Source organism: Enhydra lutris, unplaced genomic scaffold (genome assembly GCF_002288905.1).
Source record: "Enhydra lutris kenyoni isolate GAN:26980312 unplaced genomic scaffold, ASM228890v2 scaffoldscaffold20, whole genome shotgun sequence".
NCBI classification, from domain to species: Eukaryota; Metazoa; Chordata; class Mammalia; order Carnivora; family Mustelidae; genus Enhydra; species Enhydra lutris.
This window is the reverse complement of record NW_019154104.1, coordinates 14,150,858-14,165,332: the sequence shown is the minus strand read 5'-3', so window position 1 is coordinate 14,165,332 and position 14,475 is coordinate 14,150,858.

The window sequence follows — 14,475 nt, the reverse complement described above, 5'->3', positions numbered from 1 at the left end:
ATTGGTGGAAATACACCTGTATACTAGGGGAAGCTCTTTATACATGATATGAGGTCTCTAGGCAGAGAAACAGTGTCTTATTGGCAAATTCTTCTTAGATCACAAATATGTCAAAGGCCAACATGCTAAGCTGAGGAAGTGAGGCAAAAATTGACCATATTCTCAAGCATGTAATTCTCAAAGGAAGGGTGGCCCATCATGAGATCATAGCAACAGTCCCTGTTTCTACCGGAAAGCTACTGAAGGCCTCTTCAACTCAATTTCTGAATTTTCTGTCAATGGAGTAGATCTCTAGACGGCAGCTGGGCAATTATTAAGCACAGCCAGAGCTCCTTAAAGCCTCCTGCTCAACTTACAAATCATTATCAATTCTTCACTCATGATAATCTTGCTTAAAAATAAACTTGAGCATGACAATCACCAAAAGAAAGGACAACAATTATTTTTTTTAAAGGTTGTATTTATTATTTGACAGGGAAAGACACAGTGAGAGAGGGAACACAAGCAGGGGGAGTGGGAGAGAGAGAAGCAGGCTTCCTGCTGAGCAGGGAGCCTGATGCGGGGCTCGACCCCAGGACCCTGGGATCATGACCTGAGCCGAAGGTAGACACTTAATGTCTGGGCCACCCAGGCGCCCCAAAAGGACAACAATTATTAAAGACAGTAACCAACACGGGAATACAGACTCTTCTATTCAGTTTGTGTTCTGGGCCCAGGCCTGTGCGCCCATACACCAGTAGGTCTTGGCAATGCTGTCATTACACCAAGTTACTGCCCTCAGAAACTTCACTCACACTCACAGATTTTTATATCTATATATGAGCTGGTTAATAGGGTTCCCCATTTGATTTATTGCCCTTGGATTTATTGTATCTAGATACTAAGATTCAGCAATAGCTTCCGTTGTTAATTTTCTGTACAAGAGCGGGATTCGGTAACTCTTGTCTAACTGAATATGTCAAAACCATTGCAATTGTATGCTATATTGCATCCAAATAAAATGTTAGTTCTGTCCTAGACCAGGCAGATTGGATTGCATATTTATTAAAATTGAGAAAACAAGCCAAGGACTTTGGGGAGCTCAACTCTGTTACCCCTGGGATCTTTACTATTACAAGTTACCTTTTTCCTCAGCTGGAACAGTCATGACCAGTAATGGAGAACTGGCAAACTCCTTTGAGAGTCTCAGCTGAAATGTTCTTAAATAGTCCTTAGAATACTTTTAATTTTGCATATCACCTTGTATCTCTAGAGCTGTACCTGCTGACTTATTTCATCTTCTCTGTTGTCTCTATCTCAAAAGAGTGATATTCCTTGAAAACTAGAAGAATTCCCACTTGGCAGATGGAGAAAATAAGCATCTGATTTGTTGTGCTCTACTCACATAATCAATATTCCAGAAAATCATGCAGCAGAGATAGAATCCATGGAATGATAGGCATGCCAGTTCAAAAGTTATCCTCACCCTTAGATCCCATTGAGGTTACCAAATAAATTGAGAAGAGTATTTCCAATTAAGATAAACACTGAAGAATTCTTTTTTTTCTTTTTAAGATTTTATTTATTTATATGTCAGAGAGAGAGAGAGAGAGAGAGCACAAGCAGGGAGCAGCAAGCAGATGTAGAGGAAGAAACAAGCTTCCTGCTGAGCAAGGAGACCGATATGGGACTCAGTCCCAGGACTCTGGGATCATGACCCAAGCTGAAGGTAGACACTGAACCGACTGAGCCACCCAGGTGTCCCAACATTGTAGAACTCTTATTGTTTAAGATTAAGCCTCAAATATCCTGTACCCGATGAGTGGTAACTAGTCCAAGAGGAATGTCCATAGTCTGCTGCCCCTTTTCTAGCTTTAGGCCCATAACAGAAGCCAGCTAAGTAATTCGCATACAGTAAATAAAGCTAGGGTAGGATAATATTAAATCCAAGTTACCATTAACTTACCTCAGCAACTGTAATACACTCTCTTCCACCATTCTTGCCCACCTGAAACCTTTCTTTTCACATAGACTAGGGTTATTTTTATAAATACTGTATCAAGTCCTACCCTGGACCTACCTAAAACTTTCAGTGGCTTCCCACTGCACGAAGATAAAGGTGTAAATTCCTTAGTATGGTGGACAAGGTGCTTTTTAAGTTGGCTGCTACCTCCATCTGCAACCTCATCTTAAACCCTTCCCCTCATCTCCTTCATTATCTCATCAATACTTTAACTTCCCAAACTGTGCCAAACCCTTTCCCAACCCACAGCATGTACTTTTCCCTCTTTGTGTAGCATACCCCTCCCCACCTGCTCCCCTCTCCCAGATGACTGCCCTCCCTCTGACTCTTCTCATGATGGCATCTTATTTTTCAGGTTTACATTTTATTGTCCCTCCTGAGACAGACCATTTTTTATTAACCTAAACAGGTCTTAACGCACTCTTCTTTATCACAACACCCTGTTTGTTTTTTCATTCACCCCATAAATATATTTGTGTACTTAGTATATACCATTAACTGTTTTAAGTGCTGCAGATACAGCAGTGAACAAAGCACAACGAAAAATGCATTCATTCATGAAGATAATATTTTAGTCAGAAAAGCATACAGTACGCAAAATAAGTAAGTGAATGAGTATCGGAAACAGATACTCCATTTTAGATACTGGAGCTGGGGAATGTTTTACTGAGAAGGTAACATGTGAGAAGAGACTGCTGGGGGGAGGGGCAAGTCTCCTTGTGACTACTCAAGGAGAAAGGGTTCCAGGCAGAAGGAATATCAAGTGCAAAGGCCCTGAGACAGGAAAGTGACTGGAATGTTTGAGGAAGGCAAAGAGCTGCTCTGGCTGAGGTGGACTACGGTGGAGGACAGTTGTAAGGATGACGTTGGAGAAGTAATGGTAGGGACAGATAGAGCAGGACCTTGGACATCATAGTAGGTTCTTTGGCTTTTACTCTGACTGAAATGGGAAGCCCTTGGAAGTTTCTGAGTGAAGGGCGATATGATCTGCTTTGCATTATAATAAGATCATCCAAGTTACTTCCTGGGGGAGTAATTTGAAGGACTTATGCAATGAATATTTGTGTCCCCCCAAAATTCACATGTTGAAGTCCTAAAACCCAATCTGTACTTGGAGATAGGGTCTGTGAGGTGGTGATAAAAGTTGAATGAGGTCATAAGGGTGAGTCCCTAATCTGATAAAGCTGGTACCCTTATAAAAAGAGGAAGAGACACCATAGCTTTCTCTCTTTGCATGCAGGCACCAAGGAAAACCATGTGAACACATAGCAAAAAGGAGACCAGAACTAAACAAGGCTGGCACCCTGATTTTGGACTTCTAGCCTCTAAAAGTGTAAGCTACCCATTCTATAATATTTTATTATTACAGCTAGATCTGCATTAATTTTTTTTTAATTTTTTAATTTTTTTAATCATTTTTTTAATTTATTTTCAGCATAACAGTATTCATTGTTTTTGTACCACACCCAGTGCTCCATGCAATCCGTGCCCTCTCTAATACCCACCACCTGGTTCCCCCAACCTCCCAACCCCCCACCTCTTCAAACACTTCAGATGGTTTTTTAGAGTCCATAGTCTCTGATTGTTCACCTCCCCTTCCAATTTCCCCCAAATGCCTTCTCCTAACTCCCCATGTCCTCCATGCTATTTGTTATGCTCCACAAATAAGTGAAACCATATGATAATTGACTCTCTCTGCTTGACTTATTTCACTCAGCATAATCTCTTCCAGTCCTGTCCATGTTGCTACAAAAGTTGGGTATTCATCCTTTCTGATGGAGGCATAATACTCCATAGTGTATATGGACCACATCTTCCTTATCCATTCGTCCGTTGAAGGGCATCTTGGTTCTTTCCACAGCTTGTCGACCGTGGCCATTGCTGCTATAAACATTGGGGTACAGATGGCCCTTCTTTTCACTGCATCTGTATCTTTGGGGTAAATACCCAGTAGTGCAATTGCAGGGTCATAGGGAAGTTCTATTTTTAATTTCTTGAGGAATCTCCACACTGTTCTCCAAAGAGGCTGCACCAACTTGCATTCCCACCAACAGTGTAAGAGGGTTCCCCTTTCTCCACATCCTCTCCAGCACATGTTGTTTCCTGTCTTGCTAATTTTGGCCATTCTAACTGGTGTAAGGTGGTATCTCAATGTGGTTTTGATTTGAATCTCCCTGATGGCTAGTGATGATGAACATTTTTTCATGTGTCTGATAGCCATTTGTATGTCTTCATTGGAGAAGTGTCTGTTCATATCTTCTGCATTAATTTTTTAAAATTTATTTTTACCAAAGGGAGTGAGAATGGAAGACTGTTTCCTTCCTAGCATGTAAGAGAATTTTAATTTAAAAAATCTGCTAGTGTGTATTTGTTTCAAATCTTCTCCACTCAACTGTCAACTTCAAGAGGCCTGGCTCTGGTCTCTCTCATTTACCGTTCTACCCCCATGTCCCAGTACCACATCTTGCAGGTCATGCATCCAGAATAAATATTTGCTGAATGAGTGATTTGATGAACTTTGGATTCCTCCTAAGAAGGTCCCATGCATTTGAAGTATTTGCTCCTCAATTACAAATATTTTGTTTGTGTTTGTTTCTTTAGAGCCTTCTCTGACCTGATGCTGTGATGCTTTATTTGAATCAACTTTCCTCTTTTGCGTATTTCCATTCCACAATTATTTATTAGGTACCTGCTATAAACCACCAGGCCTGGGGTACAAAGATGAATCCTTGTTGCTTACTTCAAGCTGTTAACAGTTATTTATGTTTTTCTTATTCAGTATAATAGTATTTAAAAAGAGTTCAAAATGCAAAAAAAGGATACATTTTTACCAGAGCCAGTTGTCTTTAATTTCTGAAATGTTTTTTTTACTGGACTACTTAGCAGTTATCTGTTAGAACTCAGATGGCACCTCTTCAAAATGTAACTTTTTCATATGATGGACTATAGGTTTAAAATTTGGATCACTTAAAAAAAAAAAACCTTTTTTGCTAGGGCTGCCATAACTATGTTATGAAGTTATATCAATATATAACCAAGTTTTGACATGAACTGGCTTAGAGAACAGCTTAAAGAACAGAAATTTATTGTTCCATAGTTCTGGAGCTGAGAGTTCAAAGTCAAGGTGTCAGCAAATCTGGTTCCCTCTGAGTCCTGTGAGGGAGAATCTGTTCCATGACTCTCCCCTGGCTCCTAGAGGTTTGCTGGTAACCCTTGTCATTCCTTGGCTTGTGGAAGCGTCACCCCAATCTCTGCTTTCATCTTCATGTGACATTCTTCCTGTGTATGCTTGCTTCCTAAGTTCCCCTCCTGATGTATAGGACAATCTGTCATGTTGGATTAGGAGCCTATCCCACTTCTATATGACCTCATTCTAACAATTACATCTACAATGACACTCTTTCCAAATAAGGTCACATTCTGAGTGGAATGGGGAAGTCAGATTCTGAATGGGAGAACACAATTCAGCTCATACCAACCCTTAAGAAAAGAATAAATAAAAGCTCTTCTCAATGACTCATTACCTTCCAGCCCTTAATTACTTGTCTTTGATCAGTTTCAAAGTTGAAAAGTCTTTGATCAGGTTCAAAGTTGAAAAAAAAAGTGGAATTCTGCATTCTACAACTTTTACAAGAAAAGCACCAACAGTGGTGTCTGGGTGGCTCATTCAGTTACGTGTCTGCCTTCAGCTCAGGTCATGATCTCAGGGTTCTGAGATCCAGCTCCACATTAGGCTCAGAGGAGAGCCTGCTTCTCCCTTTCCCTCTGCCTGCTGTTCTGCCTACTTGTGCGTGCTCTCTCTCTGTCAAATAAATAAATTAAATATTTAAAAAAGTAAAAAAAGAAATAAAGAAAACACTTCAGCAGAAGTCATAAAGCCCTATTCCAGTCTCACATATCTGGTAAGATCTGATTCAACAAACCTTATTAAGGATATCAGTGAGGTTCCTCATATATAAAAGGCAGGGTCAACTTGCATCACTATCAATGTCTCAATCGGTCCCCAAAAGAAGGAAATAAATGTTGTTATTTGTGTTAAGCAAAATTCTAAAATGACCTCCTTAACCTGCACCTCCTGGCATTAGTCCTGTGACTGCTATCTTACATGGCAATAAGGATTTTGTGTTTGTAATTAAGATTACCATTCAACATAATCACCAGGAGATTATTCCTGTGGACTTACCCTACTCACATGAGCTCTCTAAAAGCAGAGTCTTCTCCAAATGGTAGTGGGAAAGAAAGTCAGACTCAAAGTATGAGACGGTTCTTAGAAGTGAAGTTCTCTATTGCAAAGATGGAATGGGCTGTGGTGACAAGGACCCAAGAGTAACCTCTATGAGCTGGGAGAGGTATGGCCAACAGCCAGTAAGAAAGTAGGGGCCGCAGTCCTACAAGCACAGGGTACTAAATTCTGCCAACCTGAATGAACTTAGAAGCAGATTTTTCTCTGGAGGCTGCAGATTAACCAAACTTTTGAGACTCTAAGCAGAGAACTCTATCAAGTCCACCTGGACACTGACCTATAGAACTGTGAGCTATAAATGGGTGTTGTTTTAAGCCACTGACTTGTTTTAAGGTACTGACTTGGCAGTAATATCTTATAGCAACAGAAAGTCAATACATTGCCACATTATAGTGAGAAAAGGAAGAGAGGAACCAGGAGGAAAGAGAAGAGAGAATGGAGAGGAGAAAGAAACCAGGTAAAAACTGAGTAGGAAGGAGCACCATCAAAGAAAAGACACGAGGGAAGACATAGAGGTAGAAAGAGATAAGATAGATGAAGTTTGCCTTAAATATTTCTACTTAGAGCTAAGATACACTTATAATTTATTTCTTTAACTGTTCCCCTGTTGGCATGAGTGGCGACAGTGCATCTGACACACACCATTTTGGACAATGAAACTGAAATCATGATCCATATTATCTAAGAAACAATAATCTAATAAAAAAATAGAAAGGAAACTGCTCTTTGAATATGAGGAAAAGAGAAGGGGAAAGGAAGAAATAAGGAAAGAAGTTGAAGGAAAGAGAGAAAGGAGAAGAGAAGGAGAGGAGGAAACCGCAAAACAAATTGTTTTTAGAACAATATAAAATTCTGTACTGAATATTGAACGAATATGTGTCAGAGATAAGCATGGTGGTATCAAACTTCTCTTGAAGTTCTCCAGAAGCAATATAGAAATTGCCATTTCCATGCTGCCTTTCATCCTTTTTGAGCTTCACTGAGTTGCCTGGCTGCTTAAACAGGCTTCAGTGCCATCAAAGGAAGCAAAAGCTCCACAGCCATGACATTAAAAAAAAAAAAAAAAATGTCTTTACCTCATGTAGGTATTTCTGAATCCAATAATTATGAAAACACAAAATCACATCTGTTTGAAAGCGACGGGTAAGCCAATAGCAATGTTAGACATTTCCAATAAAATTCAATAATTGAAAATAAGTTTTATTAGGAAAACATCATTTCTGGACTTTTCCTCAGCAAGGCAGAGAAATTACTCTGACATGGTCAAATCCCAAGGAGAATTTTTTCCTGTGTCCTTAATGGTTCTATGGTTCCTTTATAGTAGGTGGGGACATTTCACCCCATGTTCAATGCCCAGTGACACAGACCAACCTCGGCGCACTGAAACAAAAACGCAAAAACACAAAGTGGGTGTAGAATTTACAGTAAAGAGCATTACAGAGCCAAAGTGGCCAGGCAATTAAAACAACAAGCACCAAAAAATGAGCAAACTCTGTGCACAGCTAGTTTCATGTAAGAATTATTTTTTTAATTGAGCTATTAAACACTAAAAAACAAGAGCAGAATACACAGGACAAAGTTCAGCTATATAAGCTGGCATCCAAATAAGGAATAAGAAAGCAGATATTCATCTAGCAACTTCTGTTCAGTGTTCTAAGGAAATACCAACTCTATTTTCTTTGTCTATGACTACCAATATTACTTGTAAAGTATTCTCAACAAGTTGGTTAAATAAGATCCTTTTTTCCAGCAAGAGCTGAAAGACCTGTAATGGAAGTATGCTTTCAAGAGCTCCTCTTGCTGTGCTCAGGAAATTCTACATGATTATTGCCATTATTTCCTACATGGATGATTGTTATATAATTGTCTATTCTCTGTCTTGTGGCCTTGGGAGGACGATTAATGTGATGGTTGATGACCAGCCAAACCCCAAGACTGTCAAGTGACCCAAAGAGTTGTTTATGCCAATCTCAGGAAGGAAAAGTACTACATAATTACAAAATAACATATTTAGACCAGGGGTCAGCAAACTCCTTCTGTAAAGGCCCATAGAGCAAATATTTTAGAACTTGTGGACCATGTGATCTTTGTCACAACTACTGGACTCTGGCTGTTACTGTGAAAGCAACCATAGAAGATATATAAGTGAATGAGTATGGCTATGTTCCCATAAAACTTTATTTATAGACAAAAAATTGCATTTCTTACAATTTTCTTATGTCATAAAATATTATTCTTATTTAGACCTCCTTCAATCACTTAAAAATGTAAAAACTATTCTTAATACACATCCAACCAAAAGCAGGTGGTAGACTGGACCTGCCAAGAGGCCATAGTTGCCCACTCCCTATTTATACTATTTTACGTGTTTCCTGAATCCATCCCATGATTACTTTTAGATCAAACACATGATAAAAACGTAATAAAAATTGGTTCCAATTATATATAATGGGTACCAGATGCACACTACTGAATTTTGTGGAATATTAATAGATGTTCCTCTTTTCTAATACATTATAATTCTATTTACTTGGTGATTTTAGATCTTCTAGTCCAAGAAAAAAAAATGCAGAAAATCTGAAAGTCCCAACTAATTTGATTGCCTATCAAGTGCAATTTTTTTTTTGACACTGAAATTCTATATGTCATAAAACCCTGAGATTTGTTTTCCAGCAGACAAAAATTATCTCAGAATTATTTGGTGTTATTTATTTGGCTGGGCAATTATCTCAGAATTATTTGATGATTTATCATGTGTGATAACACAATTACAAATGGCCTATAGTCAACATCTGTTCTGGCCTTAGTCCTCTGACATCAGCAGTAGTATGAAATGGATACAATCAAAGAATCAAGTTAAGGTTGACTCTAATTACGGATCTTGGGGGCAACTCTAGTGGGAATTTTAATGTGGCTTTACTATTATCCACACAGGGTGATTCACAGTTCAAGGCAACACCAGCCATTATTGATGCAGCACTATTTGTATGTATGTAAATTGTCCAATGCATATGGCTTCATATTCCTCATAATAATGCAAAATAAGGTGATTGCTAAAGAGTTTTCTAACTCAGATCAATTCTATCAATAAATCAACCATGTTTTATCAACTCTGTGACTTATAAGAAGCTTCACAAAATTCCTTTTATGTCTGCTTCCCTTTCACATAACTCTTACAGGCGCAAGTTACCTCTTACAGTTTAGTAGATTAGCAATTACTTTTCCCAAATTGTCATTTTTTCCCTCATAACTGAATTAAGTTTTAGGGATGTAGTTAGGCTCCACTACCAAGAGAACATGATGCAAGTGTTTGAAAAAGAAGATAAACTCAAGTTTTTTTTCTTTTTTAAGCCCTTCCATTCTTAACAGGAAAACATACTTCTTGGCTACACAGAACAAATGCCACATCTTTTGTCTTTTCTTCAATTCAGCTCTGATATATTCTTTCCTTCAAGTCTTCTTTGCTGTCATTGACTGTCTTCTTTCTTTTCTTCCCTTTTTCACAGTCCCCAATTTTTCTTTTTTCCTTTAATTTTTCCCAAACTTCCTTCCTGCAAACACTGATTAGCTATCAGGCCCTGTGCTCAGCAACCGATGCACAAAAATCAACAAGACACAGATGTGGGAGATAGATGGTGTCATAAGATGTACAAAGTAAAATGTGGCATAGATCTCACAGTCAACTCTTTTCTGAGCCTGAGACCCTATATGCTTCATTTTCAAGAGGGCCATGATTATCCCCAATCTCTAGAGTCTTTAAATTCTCCCTCTTTCTTAGCACCCTCTAACTTCAAATATAAGTATGCCTCCCCAAGTTGAAAAACAATCTCCACTTTCATGTTTTAGTGAAATATTTCAAAAATACAGAGAGTAAAATAAGAAGTCATCCACAACCTTTACTACATATGTATGGGTCTTTGTAGTCTTTTTACATGTATATGTAGCTTTTAAAATAGTGTTCCTTTGAGTGTTTTGAGTATATGATATCATACTGTATGTTCCATTCTGAAATTTGTTCATTAAATATATTTTATATATTATTTCTATACTTGGTTTATCCACAATGATATATAACTTCAATTTATTCATTTCATCTGATGGGTAATATTCATCATATAAATCAGACACAAGTTATTTATTTTTCCCTTATCATGGACATTCATGTTGCTTCCAATTGTTCACTACCAAATATAATGTCAACATTTTAGTACATGTCTTTTATGGGCATGGGTAAAAGTTTCTCTAAAGTAATTAGACAGATGTTCAATATCTGGACCTCAGGCCATGTGCATTTTCATCTTTACTAGATACTGTAGATAGTATCAATTGCCTCTCCAACATAGTTCTTTCAATGTGTTCTCCCACTGTTAATGTTTGATGCTTCCTCCCAGCCTTGCAACAATTGGTAATTGTCAGATTTTTACATTTTATACTGTCTGATGGGTTCAAATGTATCTTATCTTTGCTTTCCAATCTGGTTTCCATCCTCATTTAGCTATAAAACTGTTCTTTCCATGGGTATCTAACAATCACCTTCTTGCCAAATCACAAAGACTTCACTTGTACTCGTCATTCTGCTTGACCTCAATTACATTTGGCATACTGGTAAACACCAAGTCCAAATTCTCTTCTCCCTTTGCTTATATTTAACAGCATTCTGGGGAAAAGAAGGCAGAGAACAAGATGTCCCCTTAGAAGTTCAGATATAAATCTGGCAGATAAATCAGGGAATGTTTCCTTCAAAGAAATATATTTAATAATAGAACTACAAACTTGGAAAATTTTTTTTAAAATACAGGAAACTTTCATAATATGAAATACATAAAATTAATATCAAAACAAATACTCCTAACTTTGGGTGTACAAGAAATAGCATAAGAATACATCACAATAAGTACTATACTTCATGCCACATTTAATAATTACTTCTTATATTTAACATAATTCATGTGTGATATATTTTTATTGATGTTTATTTCTTAATGAAATGTAATATTTTATGTTTTAGAAATTAACATATTTGAATCTACTGTAATATCAAAAAGGGGATGGTGGGGGCCATGAAATCTATTTATGAAAATGCATCTTCCTTTTCCATGAGCTATGGTTCATTCTGACTAAGCAAGCTAGAAGACAGATTTAAAACTAAGATCAAGGGTCCTAGGTGGCTCAGTCAGTTATGTGTCTGACTCTTGGTTTGCCTCAGGTCATAATCTCAGGATCCGGAGATGGAACCCAGCCTCAAACTCCTCACTTAGTGGGAAGTCTGCTAGAAATTCTCTCGCTCTCTTCCTCTCCCTCCCCCTCTACTCTTCCCCTTTCCCCTCAGGCTCTCACTCTCTCTAAAATAAATAATTGAATGAAATCTTTAAAACTACAAAAATAAATAAATAAAGTCATTTGAATCTGGCTCCAGGCACCTTTAAATGGGTCTAAATGAGTAGCTATACATGGAAAATTACCTAAACTACTTGTTGGAGCTCACATATATCTCAAACAGCCAGCCCCACCATCCATTGCCCACCCTTGACATCACTGATGACATTAAACAAATATTCACTTAAGAAATTTACTCAACAGATATTTTCTGAGCAATGACTCATCAACTCTTCTAGCTGAAGGGATTGAGTGGTGAATAAGAAAGCCTCTCCCCTCACACAGCTTAGATTCTAGACCTCTGTAAAAGTAATACCAGGTTCCACGCAGCCATCTCCAGTTTTTATAAGTTCTTGAAGTGATAGGGGAATGAGGCATTTTTGCTTTGGGGGAAGAGTAGGATAACTGTCAATGTTAGCAAAAAGAAAACTCCAAAATATTATAAGACTGATATCAAGAGTCGCAAACATTGTAAAAAGATGATATCCAGATTTCTCAGTATAGTTGAAATACAGAGCAATGGTACGAAATGACCTTCTCGAAAGGCACTGGAAGAAAAAAATTTTAATAAAAATCATACAAGCCTAAAAAACAATCCCAAACTATTATTTGGCCCACAGTTGAAGTTGGCAATTACTAAAACCTATAACCAAGAATGCTCAAAGACTGTGAAAATTTTATGAGAAATAGCAATTTAATCACAAAACATAAAAACCTAACTTCTTTGGTGGCTTGTATTAAACCTTGCATTCTGAATGTTTCCAAAACTCTTACGAAACAAACACTTTTTTTTTTTTCTTATGGAAAAAAATAGTATTCTTTATTAAAGAACATTATGGCGTTTCTTTGTGTAATTTCTGTAGTCAATCTTCAAACAGATAACTCAATAGAAAATACCATAACTCAAGTTTGGTAAAAAAGAAAATCATCTTTACCTTTTGTTTTCTTTGGTTCACTTGGTATGGTTCTATCACTGGGAGAGTCTATTCAAGTATTAGTTTATTCTGAATGTTTAAAGATTCTATTGAATAAAAGTGCTCTTTTTTTGAACTTTAGCAATGACCACAAAGATCTATTATCTTCCTGATTCTATCAAAGTTTTTCCAAACAAAGGATCAGAATGACGGAGGAGAAGGATTATAGTACATGCTTTTCCTAGTCTAGAAATATTGGGTTTGGTAATCTAAATTGCTAGCAAAAGAATTGGAAAGGAAGAAAAATCATCACTTTAGATGATTTGTGCTATTTGTCCCAAAGCAATGAACTTCCAAATGCTGCCAGGTTCTCTTAGAGAACTCATGTCACTATCAAGATAATCAAAATGAGAATAACAGTATATGAAATACCAGTGGTTTTCTTTTCCTTTGCTTTGTGAAGATATGTATGTGGATCAAAAAATACTTGTGTTCCATGTTGAGGTCCTTTGATTCTCAAAAGGAAATATGCTTGGCTAAATTTATGAGCTGAAAGACCAAGTGACCTATTTTTGAAACACCAGAGAAAAGACCAACTGTGTCAAACTTGAAAAAATTATAACTGTCAGTGGATCTTGGCTGTTTGGCAGATATACTTGCATAGAGTATACCAAATCTGAAATTTCAAGAAAAAAATTCTAACCTTTTTCATTATAACAAATTTTCAGCATTTATAGCCAAAACCAGTTATGGATACTGCATATTAACACTAAAAAAATCTAATTATCATCTAAAGTTGGTTAAGATTTCAAGGACAATGTCTTAAAAGTGATTTTAAGGAGGAAAAAATTGAGACTCCTCTACTCCTACTGTAAGAAAAACATGGATGGTTATTTTCTTGATGGTGTGGCTAAAAATCCCTCCTGGAAACTCACAAGAAATGTGTTCTAGGATTGGACTATACGCAACTCACTTGATGGAGATTTTTTTAAAGTATACTTAAGTCAGCTTCCAAAGTTAATTTTTGTACAATCAAAACTAGAGTAAAATATCACCTTAGAGGAAGTGACCATGCTTTGCTTGTCACTGTTCAATGTTCATCAAAATACACGTGTAACACACATTTTCTTCACTTTCAGCAAACAAGAAAAATAATGAAAGGTACAACACATATGATACTGAAGCACACTATTATGCCTTCGTTTTCCACATAGTTTACCAGAGAAAATTTTATAGCAACCAAGGATATTCAAATCTCACATAATCAACTTTTTCAAAAAGTGAATGTAGGATTAAGAGTAGTTTTTCTTCTAAAACTACCACTAAAGTGGGGTGCCTGGGTGGCTCAGTTGTTAAGCGTCTGCCTTTGGCTCAGGTCCTGATCCCAGGGTCCTGGGACTGAGCCCCACATCGGGCTCCCCACTCTGCAGGAAGCCTGCTTCTCCTCTACCCACTCCCCATGCTTGTGTTCCCTCTCTTGCTGTCAAATAAATAAATAAAATCTTAACAACAACAACAAAAATAACTACCACTAAAGTGCTGTTTCTGCCCACTGATTTTAAATTGTAGAAATTTTAAACAATGAAGCTATCATCTCTGTGACCTCTATAGTTTCTTTTGTGGGGTCCTTGTCTTGTTATACTTCCCCACTAGTAGACTATTCCAAGACTTGGCTCTTGGTCATTTTCTTTCTTCTTCTCCTGTTCTCCCTCCTACCCTCCCTCCCTTTTACTTCCTCCCTTTCCCCTTCCTTTTCCTCTTCTCTTTCTCCTTTCCTTTCCTTTCCTCTCCTCTCCTCTCTTTTCCTTTCCTTTCCTCTCCTCTCCTCTCCTCTCCTCTCCTCCCTTCCTATCCCTTCCCTTTCCTTCCTGACACTCATTCAAAAACCTTATCATTTCTCACAATTTGAACTAGGATCTCTGTGAGAGGACTTCCAAATC